The 26662-nt window shown below is 37.3% G+C and overlaps 1 protein-coding gene across 8 annotated transcripts in view; it reads left to right on the forward strand.

Moving 5' to 3' along the window:
- The window catches only part of Cntn6 (contactin 6), a 370745-nt gene that overhangs the window by 22940 nt on the left and 321143 nt on the right, over positions 1-26662 (forward strand). Inside the window, exon 2 of one of the 8 annotated variants that reach the window (XM_017321678.2) lies at positions 11020-11063. The exons of the other annotated variants lie outside the window; for them this stretch is intronic. The gene's annotated coding sequence lies outside the window, so the exon portion shown is untranslated. The remainder of the gene's footprint in view (positions 1-11019; positions 11064-26662) is intronic. 8 annotated transcript variants of the gene reach the window in all.

A 26662-nucleotide genomic window follows, 5' to 3' on the forward strand; every position in this document is an offset into this window, starting at 1 on the left:
TCCCAACCAAAAAAAAGCCCAGGACCAGATGGGTTTAGTGCAGAGTTCTATCAGACCTTCAAAGAAAACCTAATTCCAGTTCTTCACAAAGTATTCCACAAAATAGAAACGGAAGGTACTCTACCTAATTCATTCTATGAAACCACAATTACTCTGATACCTAAACCACAAAAAGACCCAACAAAGATAGAGAACTTCAGACCGAATTCCCTTATGAATATTGATGCAAAAATCCTCAATAAAGTTCTTGCTAACTGAATCCAACAACACATCAAAACAATCATCCATCCTGACCAAGTAGGTTTCATCCCAGGGATGCAGGAATGGTTCAATATACAGACATCCATCAATGTAATCCAGTATATAAACAAACTCAAAGACAAAAACCACATGATCATCTAGTTAGATGCTGAGAAAGCATTTGACAAAATCCAACACCCATTCATGATAAAAGGCTTGGAAAGATCAGGAATTCAAGTCCCAAACCTAAACATGATAAAAGCAACCTACAGCAAACCAGTAGCCAACATCAAAATAAAGGGTGAGAAACTGGAAGCAATCCCACTAAAATCAGGGACTAGACAAGGCTGTCCACTCTCACCCTACCTATTCAACATTGTACTCGAAGTCCTAGCCAGAGCAATTAGACAACAAAAGGAGATCAAGGGGATACATATTGAAAAGGAAGAAGTCAAAATATCACTTTTTGCAGATGATATGATAGTATATATAAAAGACCCTAAAAATTCCACCAGAGAACACCTAAGCCTGATAAACAGCTTCAATGAAGTAGCTGGATATAAAATTAACTCAAACACGTCAAGGCCTTTCTGTACACAAAGGATAAACAGGCTGAGAAAGAAATTAGTGAAATAACACCCTTCTCAATAGTCACAAATAATATAAAATACTTTGGCGTGACTCTAACTAAGGAAGTGAAAGATCTGTATGATAAGAACTTCAAGTCTCTGAAGAAAGAAATTAAAGAAGATCTCAGAAGATGGAAAGATCTCCCATGCTCATGGATTGGTAGGATCAACATTGTAAAAATGGCTATCTTGCCAAAAGCAATTTACAGATTCAATGCAATCCCCATCAAAATTCCAACTCAATTCTTCAACGAATTAGAAAGGGCAATCAGCAGATTCATCTGGAATAACAAAAAACCTAGGATAGCAAAAACTCTTCTCAAGGATAAAAGAACCTCTGGTGGAATCAACATGCCAGACCTAAAGCTGTACTACAGAGCAATTGTGATAAAAACTGCATGGTACTGGTATAGTGACAGACAAGTAGACCAATGGAACAGAATTGAAGACCGAGAGATGAACCCACACACCCATGGTCACTTGATCTTTGACAAGGGAGCTAAAACCATCCAGTGGAAAAAAGACAGCATTTTCAACAAATGGTGCTGGCACAACTGGCGGTTATCATGTAGAAAAATGCGAATTATCCATTTCTATCTCCTTGTACTAAGGGCAAATCTAAGTAGATTAAGGAACTCCACATAAAACCAGAGACACTGAAACTTATAGAGGAGAAAGTAGGGAAAAGCCTCGAAGATATGGGTACAGGGGAAAAATTCCTGAATAGAACAGCAATGGCTTGTGCTGTAAGATCGAGAATCAATAAATGGGACCTCATAAAATTGCAAAGCTTCTGCAAAGCAAAAGACACTGTCAATAAGACAAAAAGGCCACCAACAGATTGGGAAAGGATCTTTACCTAACCCAAATCAGATAGGGGACTAATATCCAATATATATAAAGAACTCAAGAAGGTGGACTCTAGAAAATCAAATAACCCCATTAAAAAATGGGGCTCAGAGCTGAACAAAGAATTCTCACCTGAGGAATACCGAATGGCTGAGAAGCACCTGAAAAAATGTTCAACATCCTTAATCATCAGGGAAATGCAAATCAAAACAACCCTGACATTCCACTTCACTCCTGTCAGAATGGCTAAGATCAAAAATTTAGGTGACAGCAGATGCTGTAGAGCATGTGGAGAAAGAGGAACACTCCTCCATTGTTGGTGGGATTGCAAGATTGTACAACCACTGTGGAAATCAGTCTAGTGGTTCCTCAGAAAATTGGACATAGTACTACCAGAGGATCCCGCAATACCTCTCCTGGGCATATATCCAGAAGATGTCCCAACCGGTAAGAAGAACACATGCTCCACTATGTTCATAGCAGCCTTATTTATGATAGCCTGAAGCTGGAAAGAACCCAGATGCCCCTCAACAGAGGAATGGATACAGAAAATGTGGTACATTTACACAATGGAGTACTACTCAGCTATTAAAAAAATGAATTTATGAAATTCCTAGAGAAATGGATGGACCTGGAGGGCATCATCCTGAGTGAGGTAACCCAATCACAAAGGAACTCGCACAATATGTACTCACTGATAAGTGGATATTAGCCCAGAAACTTAGGATACCCAAGATATAAGATACAATTTCCTAAACGCATGAAATTCAAGAACGAAGACCAAAGTGTGGACACTATGCCCCTTCTTAGAAATGGGAACAAAACACCCATGGAAGGATTAACAGAGACAATGTTTGGAGCTGTTACGAAAGGATGGACCATCTAGTGATTGCCATATGCAGGGTTCCATCCCATAATCAGCTTCCAAACGCTGACACCATTGCATATACTAGCAAGATTTTGCTGAAAGGACCCAGATATAGCTGTCTCTTGTGAGACTATTCCGGGGCCTAGCAAACACAGAAGTGGATGATCACAATCAGCTATTGGATGGATCACACGGCCCCCAATGGAGGAGCTAGAGAAATTTCCCAAGGAGCTAAAGGGAACTGCAACCCTATAGGTGGAACAACAATATGAACTAACCAGTACCCCGGAGCTCTTGTCTCTAGCTGCATATGTATCAAAAGATGGCCTAGTCGGAAAGAGAAGCAAAGAGAGGCCCATTGGACTTGCAAACTTTATATGCCCCAGTACAGGGGAATGCCAGGGCCAAAAAGGCGGAGTGGGTGGGTAGGGGATTGGGGGGTGGGTATGGGGGACTTTTCCGATAGCATTGAAAATGTAAACGAGGAAAATACCTAATTAAGAAAAAAGAATGATCATAATCCAACATTGATATCCCAAGAAGATGATTTGCCAAAGGATGAACCTGACAGATTCTCACTGACATCAATAATCTAATAAGATGATCACTGAAAATCCTTCTCTGTAAATGGCACTCCTTCCTCCAAGAACTGTTATTACTGTCCTTCTAGTCCTTTGATTTGACATCATAATTTGTTTTATTGATCAGAAATGATAGCAATCTGTTATATCAATTATACTCCCAGAAAATGTCATTCAGCATTTATTTTGGTCTCTTTTTATCTAGACCCCTTTCTAAAAACAATTATAAAGTCCTAGGAGTGGGAGAGACCATGCAAATTTGGATCATATGAGAAAATACCCTCATGAGCATAGAGTCTGTCCTTTAACATTCCTGGACCTATTGACCTATTTTTGAAAGAATTAATCAATATGTTATTATGTGATTCTGAAGACATCAAATGTACACATCACAGTTTGAAAAATAATTGTTTATTTTAATAATCAGATTTTGAATGTTTTATTACATAGCATAATGAAAATCACCATTTAGTCATTTTAAGGAAACTAAACGCTAAGGAAACCCTAATTTACAAGCTAGTGGATAGAATTCCAATATCATATGAATCAATCCTGTCTATGAAAAGTATATGTGGTTAAATTTTGACTTTTAAAAGAAAAAAAAATTTCTTTTAAAATTCTCTTTGATCTTTGAAAAAGAGTCTTCCTATGACATCCCTACTGACCTGGAACCTTCTGTGTAGATCAGGTTAGTCTCAAACTCACAGTGATTTGCCTGGTTCTGCCTCCTTAATGATAGGATTAAAAGTAGCATTTGGTGTGCCTGGCTGGACTTAGAATTCATTAAAAGAAAAGTTTAAAAGAAAGTTCAAAATGGGTTCAAGAAAAGAAACAGGAAAATCTTTGTGGCATCATTTTCATTTTGGTGGATATGATGTGTGAACAAAACTTACATGTAAGACTTATGACATGTTTTTGGCCTTTGAGAAAAATGAAGAGTATAGCAGGTTCACAGTATTTATATGCTCAGAGTCAAGAATATAAATGAATTCATTCATTCTAGAATGCCTTTATAAATTGCTTAAGCGATTTCTTATCCTTATACTGTATACTTGAGTGTTATTTTTATATCACATTATATATATATATATATGTATATATGTGTATATATATATATACATATATATATATATACATACATACCTACATATATATAGTAGTTAGAAATTTACCCAATGAAATCCTTACTTCTTCATAGATCTTCTGTGTACTTAAGGTTAGCATGAACATTTTAGGTATATAAACATATATATATATATATATATATATATATATATATTTTCATAATTATATCTATTTTACATGTATGGTATAGCTTTATAATTAAGAATGCAAGTTATCACATGAGTACTTTTCTATACTAGTATAATACTGATATGTTGACAAGCATTCTTCAAGTTATTAGTTATAATCAATATTTTAAAGAATATTGACTTCTATGAATAATATATCATGATTCTCCAGATATGAAGGATCATTAATTACATGTATTTGGAGGTTTGTTAAACTGAGTTGATACAAAAGGTTATATGAGTTGAAAACTCCAGATTGTTTTTTGCCTCCTGGAGCCCAGAAAACAACTCATGTTCTGAAGTTTTCCGAAGCGGGTAGCCTATGGCATCACTTCCACTCCAAAGGAAAGACAGAGCTGAAGCAGTCAGGCAGGCAGGAAGAAGACAAATTCTAGCTTCCCTTTTATCTTATTCTATTCAGGTTTTCAACAGATTTAATTATTCTTAATGGCATTAGGGAGCATGGTCTGTACAGTTCAAAAGGTGATTTCACTCTAAAGAAAATTCAGAGATATATTTAGAAATCATGAATCATAATTAATTTGAGCACGATATAGTTCACTGTATTTGATATAAAATGACCTTCAATAATAGTATTAGTATATTGAAAAAATTAAGTAGACCATATTTAAAAACAAGGTCTTTCTAGCATGAAAGTCAGACAGATTTATATAATAGATGATATTGTTTACACTTCTAATTATAGCATGCCAATTTTTCTAAAGCTTTTCTATTCATCAGAGAACTAAATTTTAAATTAATTTAACTCTATATGGCTTGTGACATGGTGGCATATTGACTTAGCAAATTGAAGAACACTAATTTGCAGTTGTCAGTTTGCCAGTGTCAAAATTGCCACTTTTTATTTTGTGTATTGTAAAAAGGCACTAAGACAACCTTCCCTGCTTAAAATTAAATTGGTCTTTAAATGTGTCATTAATCATATTTTAGGCTGCAAAGATCAAAACAAAATTGGCCCAGAAGTTTAATGTTTCCAGGGTGATGAAAGTGAGCAGTTTAGGAATATTTATCCACACTCCAGATGTATTGGCTAATTTCTGAATGTATTTGTTTTGATACCTCGTGACTTTCATGCTAGGTGTTAAAGTGTGTAATTAGTATTGTTTCTGAGCACTGGCCTCAAAGACAGATATCTATTAGAGCCGAAGTTGAGCCAGAAAATAATCATAATTTAGTTGTGTAATGAATTGAGTTGCAGACTTTGCTGGAAAAAAAAAATTAGATAAAATTTAGGTCAAGAGACTAAAAAATCAGGTCACTCAAAGTTATTTAAGGAGGGACCTCCTCCCAAGAAATGAAGAACTTAGGCATATGATATCCAATTCTAATAAGTATAATTATCATTAATATTAAGAATGTCTGTATGTATTATGAAAAACTACTCTGGGCATAAATTGCTCTTAGTATTTACATTTGTTTCTTAAATTTCTATCCAACTGATTTAAGGTAGAAACTTCTTAGAGTTAACTCTGAATAATTATAAAATATAGAGCTATTAACATGATAATAACATCTCTGAATTAAATTGAACATTGTTCATAGTGATTGACACTGTTTCTATATGTTTAGTGTAAAAAGCTCTTGTACTTAAGGCTGCATGAGCCTCTGCAAATTAGACTTGTCTATAAGTCTGAGTTCTAATTCTGAATTAAATAATTGATGTTAAACACTCAAGTATAATTTTTATTATTATTCTTTAATCTTTCTTACAGTCCACTCATTTCACCCTCCCGTCTGCCCTCCTACAGTTAGAGGAGGGATGGCAACCATTCTGCAGTCAAAAACTCTGACCCAGAATTGTTTCTGTCTAAAAGAACTGCAGGGACAAACATGGAGAAGAGACTGAGGGAAAGGAGGTCAAGTATAATTTCTGATGGCTAATCTTCATTGATAATTTGAGAGGATTTAGAATCATTATGGAAGCACACCATTGGGTGTGTCTATGAGGGTCTCAGAGGAAGGCTCATCTGAATAGGGAAAACTTGCTAAAAGCAAGTGCTCTATATAGAATACAAAGGAGAAAGCAAACTATGTCTCAGCTTCTCTCTCTCTCTCTCTCTCTCTCTCTCTCTCTCTCTCTCTCTCTCTCTCTCTCTCTCTCTCTCTCTCTCTCTCTGCCTCTTGAATGTAGATAACTGACAACTTCTTCGTGCTATCATGGCTCCTTCCCCATCATCTCTCCCTTCCTCTCTCCCCTTCAACTGTGAGAAGAGAAGTGCACCTCTTGATATGAAACACCCAATCCCATCCTCCTGCACATCAAATCACTGTAGGAGTAGGCACATCCTCTCCAACAGAGGCCAGACAAGGCAGCCCAGTTAGGGAAGCTAGACCCACAAGCAAGTGGGCAACAGAGTCAGGGATAGCCCCTGCCCCAGTCACTGGGAGAGCTGCATAAAAATCAAGCTGGATACCTGGCCCATATGTGCAGGGAGGTTAGGTCCAGCCTGTGCTTGCTTCTTTGTAAACCTCAGATGTTAGGGAAAGAACACCATTTAGAACAGAAACTGCAGCATGTTAGATATTAGATCCGATTCATCCGATTGGCATTGGAAGCCTGATTTTTAGAGAAGGAGACACTTGCCAAAGAAAACACAGCAGGAACTTGTACAGATTTCCAAAGCCAATTCCATTGACTCTGGCTTTCTCCCTCACTCTTGGAGCAACAGGATTCCTTTTGTGAAAGTCATACAAAATTTTGGAGTAATGTATACTATTCTGAAGATAGCCTCTTATCTTTCATTGTTAATTTTGTTAGATAAAACCTACAAAAGAAAAAAAGAGTAAATGAAACAAATGCTATTGTACATTTATTAAGTTGTCTAATGGACAATTTTAAATCATTTAAAAATTAATGGAAGTAAGATATTATCTACCACAGTTTTCTAATTCCAGTTTGAAATTAAGTTTATCTTACGGCAATAAGTTTTAATTCGCAGTAGAGTCAGTAGTTTTTTTCTCTGGATGCTGATTGTTAAAAAAGAGTATGGTTATTTTAATCTGTATTCACACATAGTCTTATTTAGAACACATAATTTGTTTTACATTACTTCCTAACAAATTTGAAAAGAACTGCTTATATGGCTGGAAAACGATTTTTTCCTAGTTTTACTCATTTTATGATGCTTGTCTAATAGATAAGTGGACAACAAAAAAGGTATGGGAACTTGATTATTTTTCTCTATTGCTCTGCTCAAGCCAATTGCCTTGAGGCAGGTTCCCTAAATGAACTATGGCTTAGTTATTTCTGCTAGGCTCACTGAATATCAAGCTTTCAGAATCTACATGCTTCTGCTTCCAAGTGCTGGGCTTATACGCATATGCAGGCATGCCTGGCTTTCTATGTTGGTGTTAGAAATGTGAACTCAGTTCTTCATGCACTCCTACCCATTAATCCATTTTCTTAACCCTCATGAGTATATATTTATTCATATCTATGCATTTTTGTGTTTATACAATACTTCAGCTTTCAATTATTGCCATATTAGCAAATCTTTAGTGACTTATACTGTTTTATCACTTAGCATAATTTCTAATACTTAATTATTGTTTTAAATTTTTCCTGCACAGGTCTTAGTAGCTATGTATTTTTTTAGTAGCTGCTTATAGATGGGGTTTTAAGATCAAAATGTCATATTGAAGGATTAATTTATAAATTTCCATGCTATATTTAATGGCAACATCTGTACTATACACCCATGACTGACCTTCATGGAGAGGGTTGTGTTTTGTTTGTCTGTAAACAAGTTTTATGGATAGAACTAGAAGAGCTATTTGTAGGTAATAATGTCAGAAAAATAAGATTGCTTTTCTGATTTAAGATATGTAAATATTCACTCTTATTAAAAGATTGACTTTTAAAAAATGTTGACCTACAAAAGTAACAGAAAAACTGGTGTTTCCACTCTGTTTTCCATTAAAGAAGTCACATAAAGCAGATGTGCTATCATGGAAAAAAGTAGACACTTTCTCCATCATTGTCACAAAGCAAAAATTGCTTCTTGATTTAGGAGGCCATAAATGTGTAGGGAGTTATGAGTGGCTGGAGAAAATCAATATCATCTATTGTTGCTGGGATGGTGGACTATGTATATATTCTAACCTCTGAATATTTTGAAAATAGTCACTTTCAAAGAAGGAAAATTTTTAAAAAAGTGTTTCTTTTATAGGTAAAATCTATAGAAAACATTTCCTTTTCAAGTGTTCATTAAGCTTTCCCCTTAATATTCAGAAGTACTGAAAAATTCCATTCACCTTCTACTCTATTTCTGTACTTGAGGAAAAAGGTGATGAGCAGGTTTGACAATGATATAGGAGGCTGCCTGTGTAGACTCAAATGGCTAGTGCTTTTCGATCTGAGATCATTCAGGTTTGCCCAGTCCTGATTGTACCCATGTGTTCCACCCTTTATTCTGGAAGATATCTGGACATCTTAGTGTGGTCAGAACTGGCCTTCTCATCCCATGTAAGGTTTTCTGTAAAGGGATGTGATGGACAGGTTTCAGTTCAGCTAGGCATCCAGCTAGACATGCAGAAATTGTTAAGTGAAGTTCAGTTAGCAACATTGCTGAAAATATAAATAATAAAAAGATATACATGTTATAGAGATACTGGTAATCTCTGATGAGATAATATAAGCATATGTTATATCTTGCTCATCTCTAGCACAAAATATATGGTGTGGAGTTTAAATTAATAATAACAAGGGATTGAAGACATATTCTGGTGATTAAGAGCCTAGTTCTTGCTGATGATCTGGATTCAATTCGCAGCAACTATATTTTAGTGCACAACACTGAATTCTAGTTCACTCTTCTGACCTTCATGGGTATTAGACATGTCTGTGAAGCACACAAAATAAAATAAATAAATTTAAAGAATAGTAGCACCAAAAGAATAATCATAACTTTATATAATTAAATTCCCATTCCTAAATTTTGTTCAAAACTAACAAGTACAGTCATAACCAAATCCCTAAAACATGCTTGGTCTAAGAGATATGGCCATTTTTATTCTGTTTGTTTTACTTTGTTTATTATTGGTAATAGTAGTGGTATTAGTACTAGTATTATTAGTATAATTTCTGCTGGTTTTATAACAAGAAAAGTAGAATGTAGATCCAGGTGAGTGGGGAACTAGGGATGATCTGGGAGTATTTGAGGGAGGAGAAGCCATAATCTGCATACATTGTAGGAGAATTAAACTATTTTAGATAAAGGACGTGTGTCCAAGGGAAAGATAGGAGAGGCTTCACATAAATAAAGTGGGATGTAGAGGAGTACAATACTCAAAGTCAAAAACATTTACTAGTTAGGGTAGCCAGATTATCCAGGTCACTTACCAGAGTCAACATGATTTACCACCATAGCCTCTATTCCAAAACTCACAGCCAATGCACTTCAATACAGCCTCAGTGGGGAGAGGCGAAGTAGGATGTAATTAAATGTCCCAGCACAGCAGAGATGCGCTGCATCTGTCATCTGATGCAGAAACTGCTGGTGTGAAGTGGCTTCATTTCATCATCACCTTTCTTCACATCCCTCTTGATAGCCTGTCTATTTGAAGCCAGGATCCCAGCAGGTCCTACGATTAAAAACACAAAACAAGTTAAAATAGTGATAGCCGATGCACAAAAGCCAGTGAACAGGACATGAGGCTAAGAAACCCTACTGTAAGCTCTGAGAATTTTTCTATGCCAAATAAAATGATGGATGTCAAGAATAAAAGGAATTCTTTAAGAATTCTTAAAACGTTATGGGTCAGAGTTTTGGCTGTGGTATGGCAACGGCCTCCCTCACTTCCTGCTGGAGTGGGCTGTATAAATTCTCTCTCCCTGTTGTCAGGCATTTCATCTAAGGTCCCTCTATTTGAGTCCTGAGAGTCTCTAACCTCCCAGGTCTCTGGTGCATTCTGGAGGGTGGGGGGTGAGGACATCCTTGTGGAGACAAGGGAGTGGGGAGGAGGTATGTTACGCAGAACAGTCAGAGGGTGGACCGGGGTGGGGGTAATAAAATCTGGAGTGTAAAAAAATAAATAAAAGTTTAAAAAGAATTAAAAATAACTACATATTAATAAAGCACATATAATATTTTATATATATATATATATATATATGTCTGTGTATATATAAAATAAGCTATATAAGATAAGAAATTCCTACTGAAAATAGTTGCAAAGCTCTAAATCCAGAATATTGCTGTTAGAGGTAGACGGATCAGAAGTTCAGTGCCATCCACAGTCACATTGTGAGGTGAGAGCCAGCCTGGATCATTCATAAAGACACATTTCAGGCACATGAGAAAAAGAAATATTGTAAAAGAAGGATAATGTTAAGTAATGTGGTGCTTTTAATGTTTAAAGAGGCTGCAGACTTTTAGAATAATAAACATCTGATCCAATTATTTTGGATTAACTGGTAACCACATTCACTAACAAATATTGATATTCAAATTAGCTTCATCTTCCTGAAAAAAAAAACTGCTGAAGTTATATTTCTGCCTCCTGAATAAATGACACAGCCATGTCTGTTTATTTTTCAGAATCATGACTTATTCAGTGTATGGTCTAATTATTGGTTTAGAAGGTAAGTAAATATGAAATTATCACATGAAAATGTGAGCCTGGGAATAATTAATGCAATAAAATAGATTGCTCAATATGTGAACAAATTCATTGTAAATTCTGAGAAAAGAGCTTGATTTCTGAAGAATGATTAAAAACATCCAAAATAATGAACTATTAAATTAAGCCATAACAGCAAGCACTTGCTAAGATATTGTTGAAACTCAGTGAATCTCTGTCAGATAGTGGAGTCTGTATTGTATTGTTAATTTGGAGAAATGGCTAACATTGTTAGATTCCTCTGGAAACTATGTCAGGACTTCTATGTAGCCAAGGGCAGCGTTCTGGTATTAAATGACAATTGCTATTGAGTTAAAAACTGTAACATATTTCATGTTGCAATTCATGAGTAATTATATAGAGTCATTAAACTATTTCAATCTAAATTCTCTCATCTACTTACCATGCTATGAATATCTAAAAACCCTTCTCATGATGATAATATCATTAAATATCTAAAACAAACCTGCTTGTTCATAATAAAATTCAAAATATAAGGAGATGATCAATATGTGACTAATTTAGAGACATCTTCAGGAAGTGGGTAGCTACAGAAACAATAGACAAGGAAAGCAAAGGGCCCACATGGCCATGGACTGATAAATGAGTGTGGAAAGTTATACATATCCTCTACACACTGGATTATAATATAACATTAAATGATTTTAAATATGTTGATATTCATAACAACATAGACAGCATTGTTGCAGTAAATCTCTCCATCCCAAATACGCTCCAGCAATGAAAATACAACACAGTTAATATTATTACATGCTATGCACCTAGATTGGGCAGATCTACTGCTACACTATCATCTTCCACAGCTTATGAGACCCCTTTAGCACTTGCGGCTTCTCCAGGCCACTTGCTTCTGCTCTGCTTTTCTCCTTCTTCTTCCTCCTCCTCTGCATCCTCTCCCTCTTCCATTTTCTCCTTCTTCTCTTTCCCACCTTCTGCTCCACCTCCCCTTTATCTGCCCAATCACCAGTTCTCCTTTGTTTTACAAATTAAGGTGGGAAGCAGGTTTACAGGAAAGTACCTGAGTGCTGTCTCATTCCTTGTTCAAAGCCCCTCACAGGAGAATGGAATTAATATCAAATATAATTGGCTCCAGGGCTATACATAACGTTTCCTCCTTTCTGTCCAATTAAAAGACTATTTTATCTCAGATATAATTGAACATAACTATTACTATTTTGTAATTTATAAAGTACAAGAGACATAACACCCAGTCCATCATGTTTGTTAATTAAACAGAACCTCTGTCATCTATCCTAACATAAAAGACTTACATCTGGCTATGTCTTGGCTTTAGATTGAATGCTGTCTGAAAACCATCCTCTCAAAACTGTTCTTCTCAAAGTAAAAAGCCTAGGTTGGCTAGGAGACTGTGTAGTTTTTCAACCCCATCAGAAATCCAAGAACGACTGATATTAACTGAAAATATATAGGAAGCCTAAAACAGCTTCCAAAACTTAGCCAATCCATAGAGACCACTGATCACCTGGACAGTCCCTATTTCAACATGTTGGAGCATCGGTCTTCATCCTACTGGCCAGGGTCATCTGACAGACTTAGAGAAACAGGAATATTAAGGACTAGCCTACTCCGTCTTGGCAGAATCAAGTTGTCCTAACCTGTAGTTGTGTCCTTTCTTTGGACAGTATTTTGTTTGTAGATGAAATGAAGCAATTCTTGCGTAGTGGCTGTTTCACCAAAACTGGAGTAACTCAAAGATGCTCAGTTTCTTCTTTGAATACATGACAGGGAAAGCTGTCAGGAGTAGACTAGTCTCAACAACAAGTGAATAAACAACATTAAATGTCACATTCTGTAGACTTCAGACGTTTTTGAAAACCAACTATCTATGTGAAGTAATCTAGAGTATTGTCTGTTAACTACTCTCAGCCATTTCTAATTAAAATAACTGAAAACACCCTAACAATAAACTCAGAGCCAAGAATTTCCTATTTGACCCTTAACTCACAATATTAAACATCTCAGATCTGTTTATAATAACGGCAATAGAAGGACTGGGTCCAAGCCCTGTACTTCAAAATTTTTAGTATCAAAGACAACCTATAATAATCATCCCCAGCCCCAAGTCTTAGGGAACTAGGACAACGATGACTTTTCATAAATTCTTCAAGCTGAATATGGGCATTGAGATATTTTTGAAGGGGGAGGGAAAGGTAGGGAAATGGGGGAGTTGGTTGGCCGTAAGAAGGCTACACCAATGATTGTATTAGTCTCTGATGTCTGTGTCCTGACTGGATCCAGATGAAAGACAAAGACATCAGGTGTTCAGGCAGGTCAGTTCAGCATGTCTGATGATGAAATTCACCAAGGCTGTATATTCTGTAATATATAAATCTCAAAACAAAATTTAATATCATCAAGATAACCTTTTTGTTTGATTCTCTGGAATCTAGTTCTCAGGGGTCTCCCTCTATCAAATCTGATCCATATAACTCTGGAAGGTGTAAATACCTTAATCACCTTTTCCAAAAACACAAAGACAAAACATTTCCCCCAAATCAGCATATCCTTCAGCTGGTAACCAAGAAAACCTGTAGCTTGCCCTCTGTCCCAGAGGAACAATAAAACAATCATAATACTCAAAATCACACACATTTTAGCCTATTTAGGCTTTCCTAATTTGTCATGTCAGAATATTAACCCAAAATTCCCATGGAACCCGCATTAGACAGAATATGAGTCTCCTGCAGACTATTATACCACCTGTCTAAAACAATTGATTCACATTTCTATTTTCCTTTACTTACCTCTTTCCTTTCCTCTCTTTTTTCCTTTCTCCTTTCCTTTCCTTTCCTTTCCTTTCCTTTCCTTTCCTTTCCTTTCCTTTCCTTTCCTCTTTTCTTTTTTTTTTTCTATACCTGCTTATAAGAAGCAGCTTGTCAAACCAGGATTTAAACCCAAAATTCCCGTGGACCCCACGTTAGAGAGAATATGAGTATCCTGTTAGACTTAGAGCAATATATATTTTATCATCTTTAAAGCAATTAATTCAAACTTCCACTAATACCCCTTATACCAACTATCTGTTTTGCTCTCTACCAGGAGCCATAGACATTTATTTAATTAATACCTATTATAATATCTATGTTAGGCTCTCTACCTGGAGCCACAGACTTCTATTAACTAATACTCGTTCATAGCAGGCTATTATCACTGCTCTCTCTACTTGGAGTCAGTGACTAGTATTCCCTATCTGGTTCTGATCTGCAGGTGAAATTTCCCATAATTAATAAGCTCTCTGCCTAGAGCAGCCATCCTGTCTATTGAGCTCTCTTCCAGGAGCCACAGACATTTATTTAATTAATACCTATTATAATATCTATCTGTTTTGTTCTCTACCTAGAGCCACAGACTTCTATTAATTAATACCTGTTCAAAGCAGGTGATTATCACTGCTCTCTCTACTTGGAGTCAGTGACTAATATTCCCTATCTGGTTCTGAACTGCAGGTGAAATTTCCCATCTTTAAGTACTACACCTACTTATAAGAGGCATCTTGTCAAACCAGGATTTAAACCCAAAATTACCGTGGAGCCCACGTTAGACATAAGATGAGTATCCTCTAAGACTTTTTAGAGAGAAATATCTTTATACCATCCTTAAGTATCAAGAGGTTATATTTCTCTCTTTATATCAATGAATCACCTGATTGGGAGCCCTTTGTACCTTTGTCTCCCAATTCTTAAACTCACAAGGAGAAGCTGAGTATAAAAAGACCCATGTTGCCTCTGTCCCTGTTTGGAGGTGGGGGAAGCAGAATGGGGAACAAAGCATACATGGAAGCAAACACAGAAAGGCTCTCTCAGGCATAGATGCCTCTCTGCCATTCTCTGTAGGCCCCTCAAACCCAGTCAGCTTCAGATCCACAGTGCTATAGCCTAGGTCACTGCCCAAGCCCCATTCATTGGGTAGGGAGTAGGGGTCAGACAGTGAATTTTTATTTCAGGTTAGTTGAATTCAAACCAATACGTTGGGCACCATTTTGTTGTTCTAAATCATTCCATTTCAAATATGCCCCAGCAATGACAATACAACACAGTTAATATGATTACTTGCTATGTGCCTAGATTGGACAGATCTTCCACAGTTTATGAGACCCCTTAGAACTTGTGGTTTCTCCAGGCCATGTGCTTCTGCTCTGCTTTTCTTCTTCTTCTTCCTCCTCCTCTGCATCTTCTCCCTCTTCCATTTTCTCCTTCTTCTCTCTCCCATCTTCCTCTTCACCTTCCGTTTTATCTGCCCAATCATCAGCTCTCCTTTATTTTATAAATTAAGGTGGGGAGCAGATTTAAAGGAAATCACCTGAGTGCTGACTCATTCTTTGTTTGCAGCCACTCACAAGAGAATGGAATTAACATCAAATATAATTAGCCCCAGGGCTATCCACAACACAGCATTGCAAAAATTTTGTTGAATGAGACAAGTCAAATATAGACTGTCAAGTACTTCAAGATCTATCTGCCATGTGGAATCTAAATGAGTTGAGCTCAGCTCATTGCAAAGTATAAGAGAAATTATCAGACTCTACTCATGGGAAAATATGGGATGGGGCTTTCTTGTGCCCATTTTGTGAACCCCAAAAGATCACCAAAGATTCAATTTCAATGCAATCACACTAGGATCTCTTTATTACAAGCTCGAGCTCGCTCAGGCTTACTCAACACCAACCTGGATGCAGCAGGATGGATTGGTGAAGCAGCCTTGAGTTGTTTTCTTTTCTTTCTTCTTCTTCTTCTTCTTCTTCTTCTTCTTCTTCTTCTTCTTCTTCTTCTTCTTCTTCTTCTTCTTCTTCTTCTTCTTCTTTTTGTAAGTTGGAAAATAACTTTATTTGTTCTAAGGCATTGGCCAGAGTCCCCTAGTTCTTAATGGGACAAGATTTAATAGGAAATGGCAAGCAAGTGAAGGGTTTCTAGTCTGGCATTTATCAAATTGAATGACTATTGTAAGTCAAGAGGTGCTCTGAAACAAAACCATGAACAATCATAAATGGTCTGAAAGTACATCTGAAACCATCAGACTAATGTTTGATTGACTGGGGCTAGGAATTATCTAAGGAGTAACTCTGGTGTATGGGCCAAGGAGAAGCTATGGGATCCTTCCTGGTACTTGGATGCAGCTTGGGTCAATCTATAGGTCACATTTTTCTTAGGATGAGATCCATTCCCAAGATGGAGTCGGTTTGGCCTCTCAGGTTGATTGACAGCTATTGAGTTACAGTTAGCAGGAGAAGCAGGTTCTTATGTTCGATTACCCAATAGGACAACTGCAGGCAATGACAATATTGTATACATATGTAATGTTTGTATATATAGCTTTAAACTACAAGAGATGATCGTAATGCTTAAACCAAAAGGACCTGATAAACATTGAAGAAAACAAACATCCAAGCCCTAGTTTGAGAGTTGAATAAAATTCAAACATACTGAAGCATCACGTGGTGCCACAGAAACAAGTACAATTATCTTGTATAACCCAAATCTTTAAAAACAACCAATTAGTGATCCTATAACTCTGGTTCATTTCATCCTTAGCTTGTTTTAATTGTACTATGCATGAGGCTTTGAATATGCAGTATCCTGTTTCTGTATGCTACAGGAGTGCAGAGAGAGATGTATTGAAGTGATGACATGAATATCAACCTCAGCCTTTCTCCATTAACAACTTCATTCACCCACTTTCCACTTTTTATGTGTTAGGCAGTATGTGAAATTATATGCCTGCAAACTTAATAAATGTTTTTTTTTCTTTTTCTTGCCGTGGGGAACTAACCATAGGTCAGTGGCAACACATATGCCTCGTGTGGTAGAGTGTACTTGTAGTGTCAGATTCTTCATAACATAAAGCAGGAGGATAACTTGACTCTATACATTTTAAAGTAACCGATGCAGCGAGGCTATGGGTTACATGTCTATAAAGTATAAATTAATGAATAAAGCATATAATAATGACAGAGATGGCTGCTTCAAAGCAGTGAAAGACAGGTGTTCACTGTGATAAAGGCTTAGCAAGAATGGTATTTTATTTCAATATGTTTGGTGGGGTTATTTCTTGCTCTCTGTCATTTCTCAAATGACTCACCAATAATGAGAACCAGAACCAGAATGTAAAGTTCCACTTTTCATGTGTCATAGAGGAGAAATGTCACACCAAAGTGCTTTCATAGGGAAGACAATGAGAAAAGTGTGATATAAGTGACTTGCATGGCAAACTCCTCCAAAGAGATCAGAGCTAGACCCCTGCATCGTGAGGAGCAGTGGGAGGCATCAGGAAGCTCATAAAATTGCAGCTTATTTGTGAGTCACTTAAGCGCCCTGCCCTCATAGCCCGTTGCGTGGAGGATTACTTTTAGAGAAATGTAGTTGGATGCAATTCAGAGTTCGTGAATTAAGACAGAGGAAAAAAGGGAATGGACATTGAGACATAAACTACCTCTCTCATCCTTCTATGCAAACTTGGAAGGCCTATAATATAAACACATTTATTATAAACTGTCTCTGTATATGCATATGTGTGTGTGTGTGTGTGTGTGTGTGTGTGTGTGTGTGTGTGTGTATTTTTTCTTGAGATGTATGTATAGACTAGAGCCAGTCTGGAGAAGTTAAGAATAAAGGCTACTTAGTAATTAAGAAAACAACTCTGTACACTGTCATACTAGTGTGCTGGTGGGATTTTCACATTTAGGAAAGTCCTCAGAGCAAGAGGTTGTCCAAATAAAGCACACCATGAATGCAAAGGTTAATAAACGAGTTGAAATCACTAACTTTTGAAAATAAGAAAAGTTCTTCAAGATCTTCATGGACAATATATAGGAAGCAAAATTCAAGAAAACGCTGGACTGCTGGTTTTATAAAAGAAGTTGAATGTTTGATACAGGATATATGATTAAGGCAAGTAAGTCCTTAACCATCAGAATTGGGCACTTTCATATGCCCTTTCATCAATATTGTGTATCAAGATATTGTTGTGACATGAACACTGTTCAGACTTATCAAATTTATAAAAACTGGAAACCAAAGCGTGGGCATTGCTAGAAATGGGCATGGAAGAGAATGATGTTGTCTTTGTATTTTGAGGTTTTGTGTGCTAACTGATAGTTATCTCATTTTATTATACTATAAATATATTTAAAATAAAAACATGAATTGTGGCAAGATTTTCAATGCTATTTATGTCTGCCATTCAAGTAGAAACAGAAGGATGATGCATTAAAGACCAGATTAGAAACAGCATGTTCTGTTTCAGTCACTGATCATATCTCCATGCAGTTTAATCATTAAAATAAAAGAACAACAAACAAAATGAACAAAACAAAACAATCTGCTGCAAAGGTAGGAGAGCTCAGGTCTGGAATTTGCATTTCTTGGATACACATTGGTTCTATGATGTATAGCATTTGCTGTTAGACCACATTGTATCTTTAGCCTCAAAGCTCATGATTCCTGAAGAAGACACGCCTTCTTTCATGTCCCTGCATTGCTTTCTGCTACATTGTCCCATGATCCTCAATAATTGCTTAATGCATTCCTAAATAAAACCTGTGATGCTGAAGTTTGAGTGTCCTCACAATTGTCTCTGAACTGGTAAAATCATAGAAAATGAATGCAGGGATTACTTTAGTACATTATATATTTTATTCTATTCCTTTGTATGAGTTCTCTGTAGTTCTTCACTCAGCAGAAGGATTGAGCTGTGGTTATACTGTAAGATCCCTGAAGCTGGGCCTGAAGTCCCGGGATGAGCTGGCCAGCACCCCAGTGACACAAGAGAAAACCACACCTGATGCAAACTGCAAGAGGTTTTATTATCAGCTAGCTGAGGACAAAGTCCCTCTGCTGTGCAGGGCAGGGGTGCTCGACCCTGAGCAGTGACAGTAGGGGGCTTTTAACAGCTAGCTGAGGAATTGGGAGGAGTTGGGAAGAGTTGGGAGGAGTTGGGAACAGAGTTCTTCAGTGAAATTTACAAGGCCGGAGTGGGGAGTGAGTTCTTTCTGAATTTTTATCTCCATGTCCTCAGCACAGGAAGGCAGGCATCTCTGATTGTAAAGTATAGAAACAAAAAGGTTTTTGGCTGGCTATAGAGAACAAAGAGCTTCTTTCTGGCTGTATTTTTAGAGATCAGGGAAAACAAGCTTGGGGAACATCCAGGGGCTTTACCTTCCAGGGAGAAATGCTCTAAGTCGGGGGTCCCACAAAACGTGGTATGATCCATGGCATCTTGTAGACTTAAATGAATTTGCTCTCTCCTAATGCAGTGTTCCCACACCCTTACTTTTGTTTCTTGTGGGCTCTTCCCAAAACAATAAGCAACTTGATAGGTCTGCTGTTAAAGATATGAACTTAAATATCATCTCTCTCTCAAGTTTTCAGGAGGATTAAATTTAGCACTGCGATATACACAACACTTCTTCAAGCACAGAGTAATAACCGAATATTAGTTATTCAGTGAGAAGTCTTCAAAGCTGGTTGAATAGTGGATATCCAATGGCTGACACCAGACTCACATGATTAATGGGATGTGATGGCTAACAAACAAGGGAAAATAGAAGGTTTGCTGTTTAAGTTCAAGTGAGATGGCTTCTTCAAATGAAGTAAAGCTTTTAGAGCAAGCTAGTAAAGAATTTCTCAATGCATGCTCGCACGCATTTAGTAGAGGTTTCATTGGAGAAAGAGAGGGTTTAGTCAAGGAATTGAATAGTAAACCCAAGGGAAAAACAGCCTCAGACATAAAGCAACAGGAACTTTATTCTCCTTTAAATCAGTTTTATAAATGAAGAAAACACGACCTGAAAGGAAAGAGTTTCACAATCTTCTGATCCAAAGGTGCTACAGAGTGTGCTTTTTCATCCCCTTTCTTCAATTCGTCTTCATTCTTCTCTGACAAGCTTGTGGCAGGTGCACAGGTGACCAAGGTGGATTACATCATTGCATCAAGGCTAAACAACAGAGTTTTATTACCCAGGACCATTCACTTCATATTGTGTTATTCAGCTCAAGTACTGGTCAATTTGGTATTTCGTACAGTCAAGTATCTGTAATTCATAATTTGATGGGAATGATTTTGGCGGACACTAAACGAAATCTGAATTGAATTTAGCACTTGGGTTGTTAATGAAAGATGTCTGCCAACTACGTAACCCTGGTGTTAATAAGATGGCCACTGTTCAGTTCCTCTATAGAAAACATTCTTTCTCTCTCTGCTTATCTAAAAACATAATCCCCACTCTTCATTGTCATAAGTTATAAATGGTGATGAGCTAGATTTTTATAGAATTACACACAGGGCTGGACTTGATTCTTCATATATCTTTCTACCCACTTAGAGACAACATTAAACACATCCTGTGTCATTAGCAAAGGAAGGCCTTATGGAGTAGGAACTCACAGGCTTTTAGAACTGTTAAACTAGGGAATATAATATCTTTCTCTTAAAGCTAGTAAATTGAGAGCACATAACACTACTACTTTGCTTTCAGATTAAAATTTTGTTATCCTATTCAACTATTTTGATTAGTTCTTTGAGAACTCCATATAATCTATTTCGATTATATTCACATCCTTTCCCCCCAACACTTCCCTAATTTGCCACCTTCATTAACCAAATTTTTCTGTAGTTTTAAAAATCTGAAAGACGAATTATGCCTAAACACTGTTGAATATTTTGGTTTTTCTACTAGAGAGTCGTAAAGTTACCAGGAGCTACACTCATAGAGAAAACAGTCCCTCCAACTTTCCCAGAAGCTAACAATTACCAATAACTTGGATTTGTGCAAGATTTTGTGATCAGAAACAATTTATTACTCTTGTTTGGTATTGCTTGGGCTTACATAGGTTTTATAAATTTTATTGTAACCACTGTGTGTTCTTATATGCAGTTGTCTCACTGAGTCCAGAGATAATGTGTCCCTTGCATCAACTGTTTCAGGCTTTTATGCATTCCATGTCCTCTCTTCCTCGGTGATCTCTAAAACTTAAGAGAACATTTAAGTGTATATGTTCTTTAAGGATTGAGAATTCTACTGTCTTATGCTTTTCACTTTTTTGAGTGGTGAGTCACTGTGTTTATCACAACCTACTGCATGGGGAGATGCATTAGTCTAAGTGTACAGCAATAATTCATCAGGTTAATAATAGTAGGCTACCCCTAGGGTTTGTGATCTATATATCCTTAGGTTAGCTCAATGATGGTACCACGTGTATGTTTTTTGTCCTGTAGAGTAGGACTTATTTCCAATCTGAAATTATTTGATTATGTTTGATGCACTATTGGACCAGTGGGTATATCTTTCCTGGCTAGTCATTATTGTAGCTGGAAGAGTTCATGTATGGGTAAAGTATACACTAGCTTAAGTTACCATGTTCTATGACTGAAGTATATGGTGTATTGAGCAATAGGCTCTGGATGGTAACCAAGAGCAGTTGCAGTAGCCTGTCATGCTTGAGGGTATATGGAAATCCACTGGAAAAACTACACAAGAAGTAACTTGTAACTGGCATGGAAATTTCATTTATTAGCTCCTAGTATCTTGTATCAATTAGGTATGTTGTTGCTCTATCATGCTATGATACCATTTTAACATTTTAAATCTCAATCTCTCTCTCTCTCAGTATGTGTGTGTGTGCATGTGTGTATACGTGTGTGCGTGTGTGTGTGTATGTGTGTGTGTGTGTGTGTGTGTGTGTGTGTGTGTGTGTGTGTTTTGGTTTATTGGTTCTTCATGTGTTTTGGATCCTTACAACATTACTGTTTAACAATATTGACAGAGAGTAATGTAAGTTAATCTATGTGTATACATACATATCTGTGTATACGTCTGTGTGTGTATGTAGGCATGTATGTGTACATATAGTCTGTTGCTTAAAGCTGTAATGGAGCATCTAAAGCTGGTTACTTCATACAGGAAAATGTTCGACAGTTCTGGAAGGTGAAAGTTGAAAGTAAGGCAACTTCACTGCGTCAGATTCTTAAGTGGGATCCTCTTTAACCAGGAATTCTCATAGAGGAAAGCATTGTAGATGTAAAGAATGATGTGTGTGAAGGAAGCATCCCTGAGTTGGGACTTGAAGTTAGATGGGCAGTTGTCCTTTCTGCTTTCCTGATGCATTATAAATGTCAATGTCTTAATTGCTTTGTACAAGTATCCCCTTAATGCTACCAGCACTTTTTGGTATGTCAAAGGAATACATATTGCACAGTGCCTGCTGCTAGGCTGATAACTTAGGGTTGATCTTAAGAAACAACCTGGTGATACAGGAGAATGGAGTCTTGAAAACTGTCCACTGTCCTCCACATATGCACCATGACGTGTGTGTTTCACCCCCAAGTAACTAATTCTATGAATGTATACAACGTAAAAGAAAATACTTATATGAATTTAAACCTCATCACCATTTATATTCAAGCACATGAACCTGAATGGGTGACCTACATCTAAGCCATACAAATCCTAAAACCCCCTTAGGAATATCTAAGTGGCAGATTAAACTCTTTCAGCTCTTAAGCCCCCAAATGAAATAATTGGATGTTTACTTTTGCATATTTTGGAGTTGACAGTATTTCAGAAAATTCCTGAGATTTGTCAAAATTGAACTGTCCCCTTAGCATGTTTAGAGCATACCTGAAAACTAATGTCAGTTAGTGCTTAAGAAAATCAGGTTAGTGGTTAAAGGACAAAGCCAACAATCAGAGGACAAGCTAGAATTTTAAACAAGCAGAACTAAATAGTACATGGAGCTTGTCTTCTAATTCAACATTTTCTTGATTTTATTATTATTGTTATTATTATTATTATTAGTTTATTTTCTTCATATTTCCTTCTAGAATAGTAAACTAAAATCAACATTATTGATGTGATTTACTTCTTATACTCAGTATATAATTAAGAATTGACATGTAAATCTCATTTCCTCATGATACTCTCAGGATAGGAATATTTTTATCATGAGTAAAAGTAATTTTATGCTTTGTAAAAATTAATCATAAAACTTCTTTTTTAATTATATATTTTCTTTATTTACATTTCAAATGCTATCCCGAAAGTTCCCTATACTCTCCCCATGCCCTGCTCCCCTACCCACCCACTCCCACTTCTTTTTTTTTTTCCATTTTTTATTAGGTATTTAGCTCATTTACATTTCCAATGCTATACCAAAAGTCCCCCATACCCATCCCCCCACTCCCCTAACCACCCACTCCCCCTTTTTGGCCCTGGCGTTCCCCTGTACTGGGGCATATAAAGTTTGCAAGTCCAATGGGCCTCTCTTTGCAGTGATGGCCGACTAGGCCATCTTTTGATACATATACAGCTAAAGACAAGATCTCCGGGGTACTGGTTAGTTCATATTGTTGATCCACCTATAGGGTTGCAGTTCCCTTTAGTTCCTTGGGTGCTTTCTCTAGTTCCTCCATTGGGGGCCCTGTGGTCCACTCAATAGCTGACTGTGAGCCTGGCATTCCCCTGTACTGGGGCATATAAAGTTTGCGAGACCAAGGGGCCTCTCTTCCCAATGATGGCCGACTAGGCCATCTTTTGCTACATATGCAGCTAGAGACACAAGCTCTGGGGATATTGGTTAGTTCATATTGTTGTTCCACCTATATGGTTGCAGACCCCTTCAGTTCCTTGGGTACTTTCTCTAGCTCCTCCTTTGGGGGCCCTGTTTTCTATCCTATAGATGACTGTGAGCATCCACTTCTGTATTTGTCAGGCACTGGCATAGCCTCATATGAGACAGCTATATTAGGGTCCTTTCAGCAAAGTCTTGCTGGCATATGCAATAGTGTCTGGGTTTGGTGGCTGATTATGGGATGGATCCCCCAGGTGGGGTAATCTCTGGATGGTCCATCCTTTCATCTTAGCTAGGAAGATCCAGCAATACTCTCCTAGGCATATACCCGGAAGATGTTCCAAATGGTAATAAGGACACATGCTCCACTATGCTCATAGCAGCCTTATTTATAATAGCCAGAAGCTGTAAAGAACCCAGATGTCCCTCAACAGAGGAATGGATACAGAAAATGTGGTACATTTACACAATGGAGTACTACTCAGCTATATATGAAATTCTTGGGCAAATGGATATATCTGGAGGATATCATCCTTAGTGAGGTAACCCAATCACAAAAGAAGTCACTTGATATGCACTCACTGATAAGTTAATATTAGCCCAGAAACAGAATACCCAAGATACAATTTGCAAAACACAAGAAAAGCAAGAAGAAGGAAGACCAAAGTCTGGATAAAATTTCTTATAACATAAAACAACCGAGATAGTTCTAATATGTGTATGTTTGTGTGTGTGTGTGTGTGTGTGTGTGTGTGTGTGTGAAAGAGAGAGACAGAGACAAAGAGAGAGAGACTGAAATAAAAAATTAAAACTATGATAATCTGTGGGACTCTCCTCTTCTGCTTCTTTCATTCTTCCTCTAATTCAACTATAGGGATACTGGACTTCAGTCTGATGGTTGGGTATAAGTATCTGCATCTGACTCAGCCAGCTGCTTGTTGGCCTCTCAGAGGACAGCCATGCTAGGCTCCTCTCTACAAGCAAACCATAATATCAGTGGTAGTTTCAGGCCTGTTGTCTCCCCATGAGATGGATCCCCAGTTGTATCAGTCACTGGACGGCATTTCTTTAGTCTCCTCTCCATTTTTGTCCCTGCAGGTCTTTTAGACAAGAAAATTTCTGGGACAGAAATTTTGGCTGTGGGTTGGTAACATCATCCCTCATTTTGAGGCCCTGTCTGTCTACTGAATGTGAACTCTTTGATTTCCCTCTCTCCACTGTTGGACATTTCATCTAAGGTCCCTCCCATTGAATCCTAAGAGTCTCTCATCACCTTGGTCTCTGGTACTACCTAGATTGTTTCCCTACCTCCTGCCTTCTGAGGGTGCATATGTCCATTCATTCTGTTGGTTCATCGGGCTTCTCCCCTGTCCTCCCCCAATCCCAGATCCTTTTTCCCTTTTCCTCTTCCACTCCTCTCCCCACTCCAAGACTCTCCCTCCCTCTGTCTTCCAGGATGATTTCCTTCCCTCTTCTGAATGGGAATGAGTATCATCACTTGGCTTTTCTACTTTTTAAACTTAAAATTCTGTGAGCTCTATCCAATACATTCTGCATTATTTGGCTAATATCCACTTATTAGTGAGTATATACCATTTATATCCTTTTTGGTCTGAGTTACCTCACTCAGGGAGACATTTTCTAGTTCCATTCATTTACCTGTAAAACTCATGATGGCCTGGTTTGTATTAGCCGAATAGTATTCAGTTGTATAAATGAACCACATTATCTGTATCCATTCTTCGGTTGAAGAATATCTGGGTTGATTCCAGCTTTTAGCTATCACAAATAAGGCTGCTACGAACATCATGGAGCACATGTCTATGGTATGGTGGGGTTTCTTTTGGGTATATGTTCAAGAGTGATGTAGCTGGTTCTTCCTGTAGGTCTTTTCCAATTTTCTTAGGTACTGCAGATTGATTTCCAGAGTGGTTGTACCAGTTTGCAATCCCACCAGCAATGGAGGACTGTTCTACCTTCTCCAAATCCTTTCATGCAACTTCTGAAACCTGAGCCTTTTATCTTAGCCATTCTGATTGGTGTAAGGTAGAATCTCTGCGTTATTTTGATTTGCATTTCCCTGATGACTAAGAACTTTTGAACATTTCTTTAGGTGCTACCCCATTTTTTAATTTGGTTATTTGGGGTTTCAGAAGTTAGCTTCTTGAGTTCTGTTTATATTTTGGACATTAGCCCTCTGTCGGATGTAGGGTTAATAAAGATATTTTCCCCAACCTGTAGGATGCTGACTGGTTCTATTGACTGTCTCATGCTCAGTTTCATGAGACCCCATTTATCAATTGTTGATCCTGAGCCTGAGCCATTGAATTTTTCTTTAAGACATTTCTCCCTGTGCCAATGAGGTCAGGGCTCTTTGCCAATTTCTCCTCTGTTCAATTCAGTGTATCTGGTTTTATGTTCAGGTCCTTGTCTACTTGGACTTGAACTTTGTGCAAGGTGATAAATATGGATCTACTTTTATGTTTCTATATACAGACCACCAGATAGACCAGCACCATTTATTGATGATGCTTTCTTTTTTTCCATTGGACATTTTTGGCTTCTTTGTCAAAGATGAACTGTCCATAAGTGTGTGGACTTCCTTCTGGGTTTTCAATTCTATTCTATTGATCAACCTATCTGTCTCTGTACCAATAACATGTTTTACCCACATACCTATTAAAAGTTCACTTTCCTAAGTTTTAGGATATTTTGAATAAGGCTTCTAAAAGTTGTAAGCATTTTGCATGGTAGATATTTATCTTGGGTTAAGAGTAAGAATAGAGTGATAGTATAAGTCATGTTCAACTTAATTTCTTTTCTTTTTCAAAAATGATTGTGTTTTATATTCTCAACACTAACAAGTGAGATTCCTGGATATTTTCTCATCTTGCCAACTTTTACATTGTTTTAGATTTTTTATCATTTTGATGATGTGGGTGATATGCTTCTAATTTAT

The sequence above is a fragment of the Mus musculus genome, chromosome 6 (genome assembly GCF_000001635.26).
Source record: "Mus musculus strain C57BL/6J chromosome 6, GRCm38.p6 C57BL/6J".
Lineage (NCBI taxonomy): Eukaryota > Metazoa > Chordata > Mammalia > Rodentia > Muridae > Mus > Mus musculus.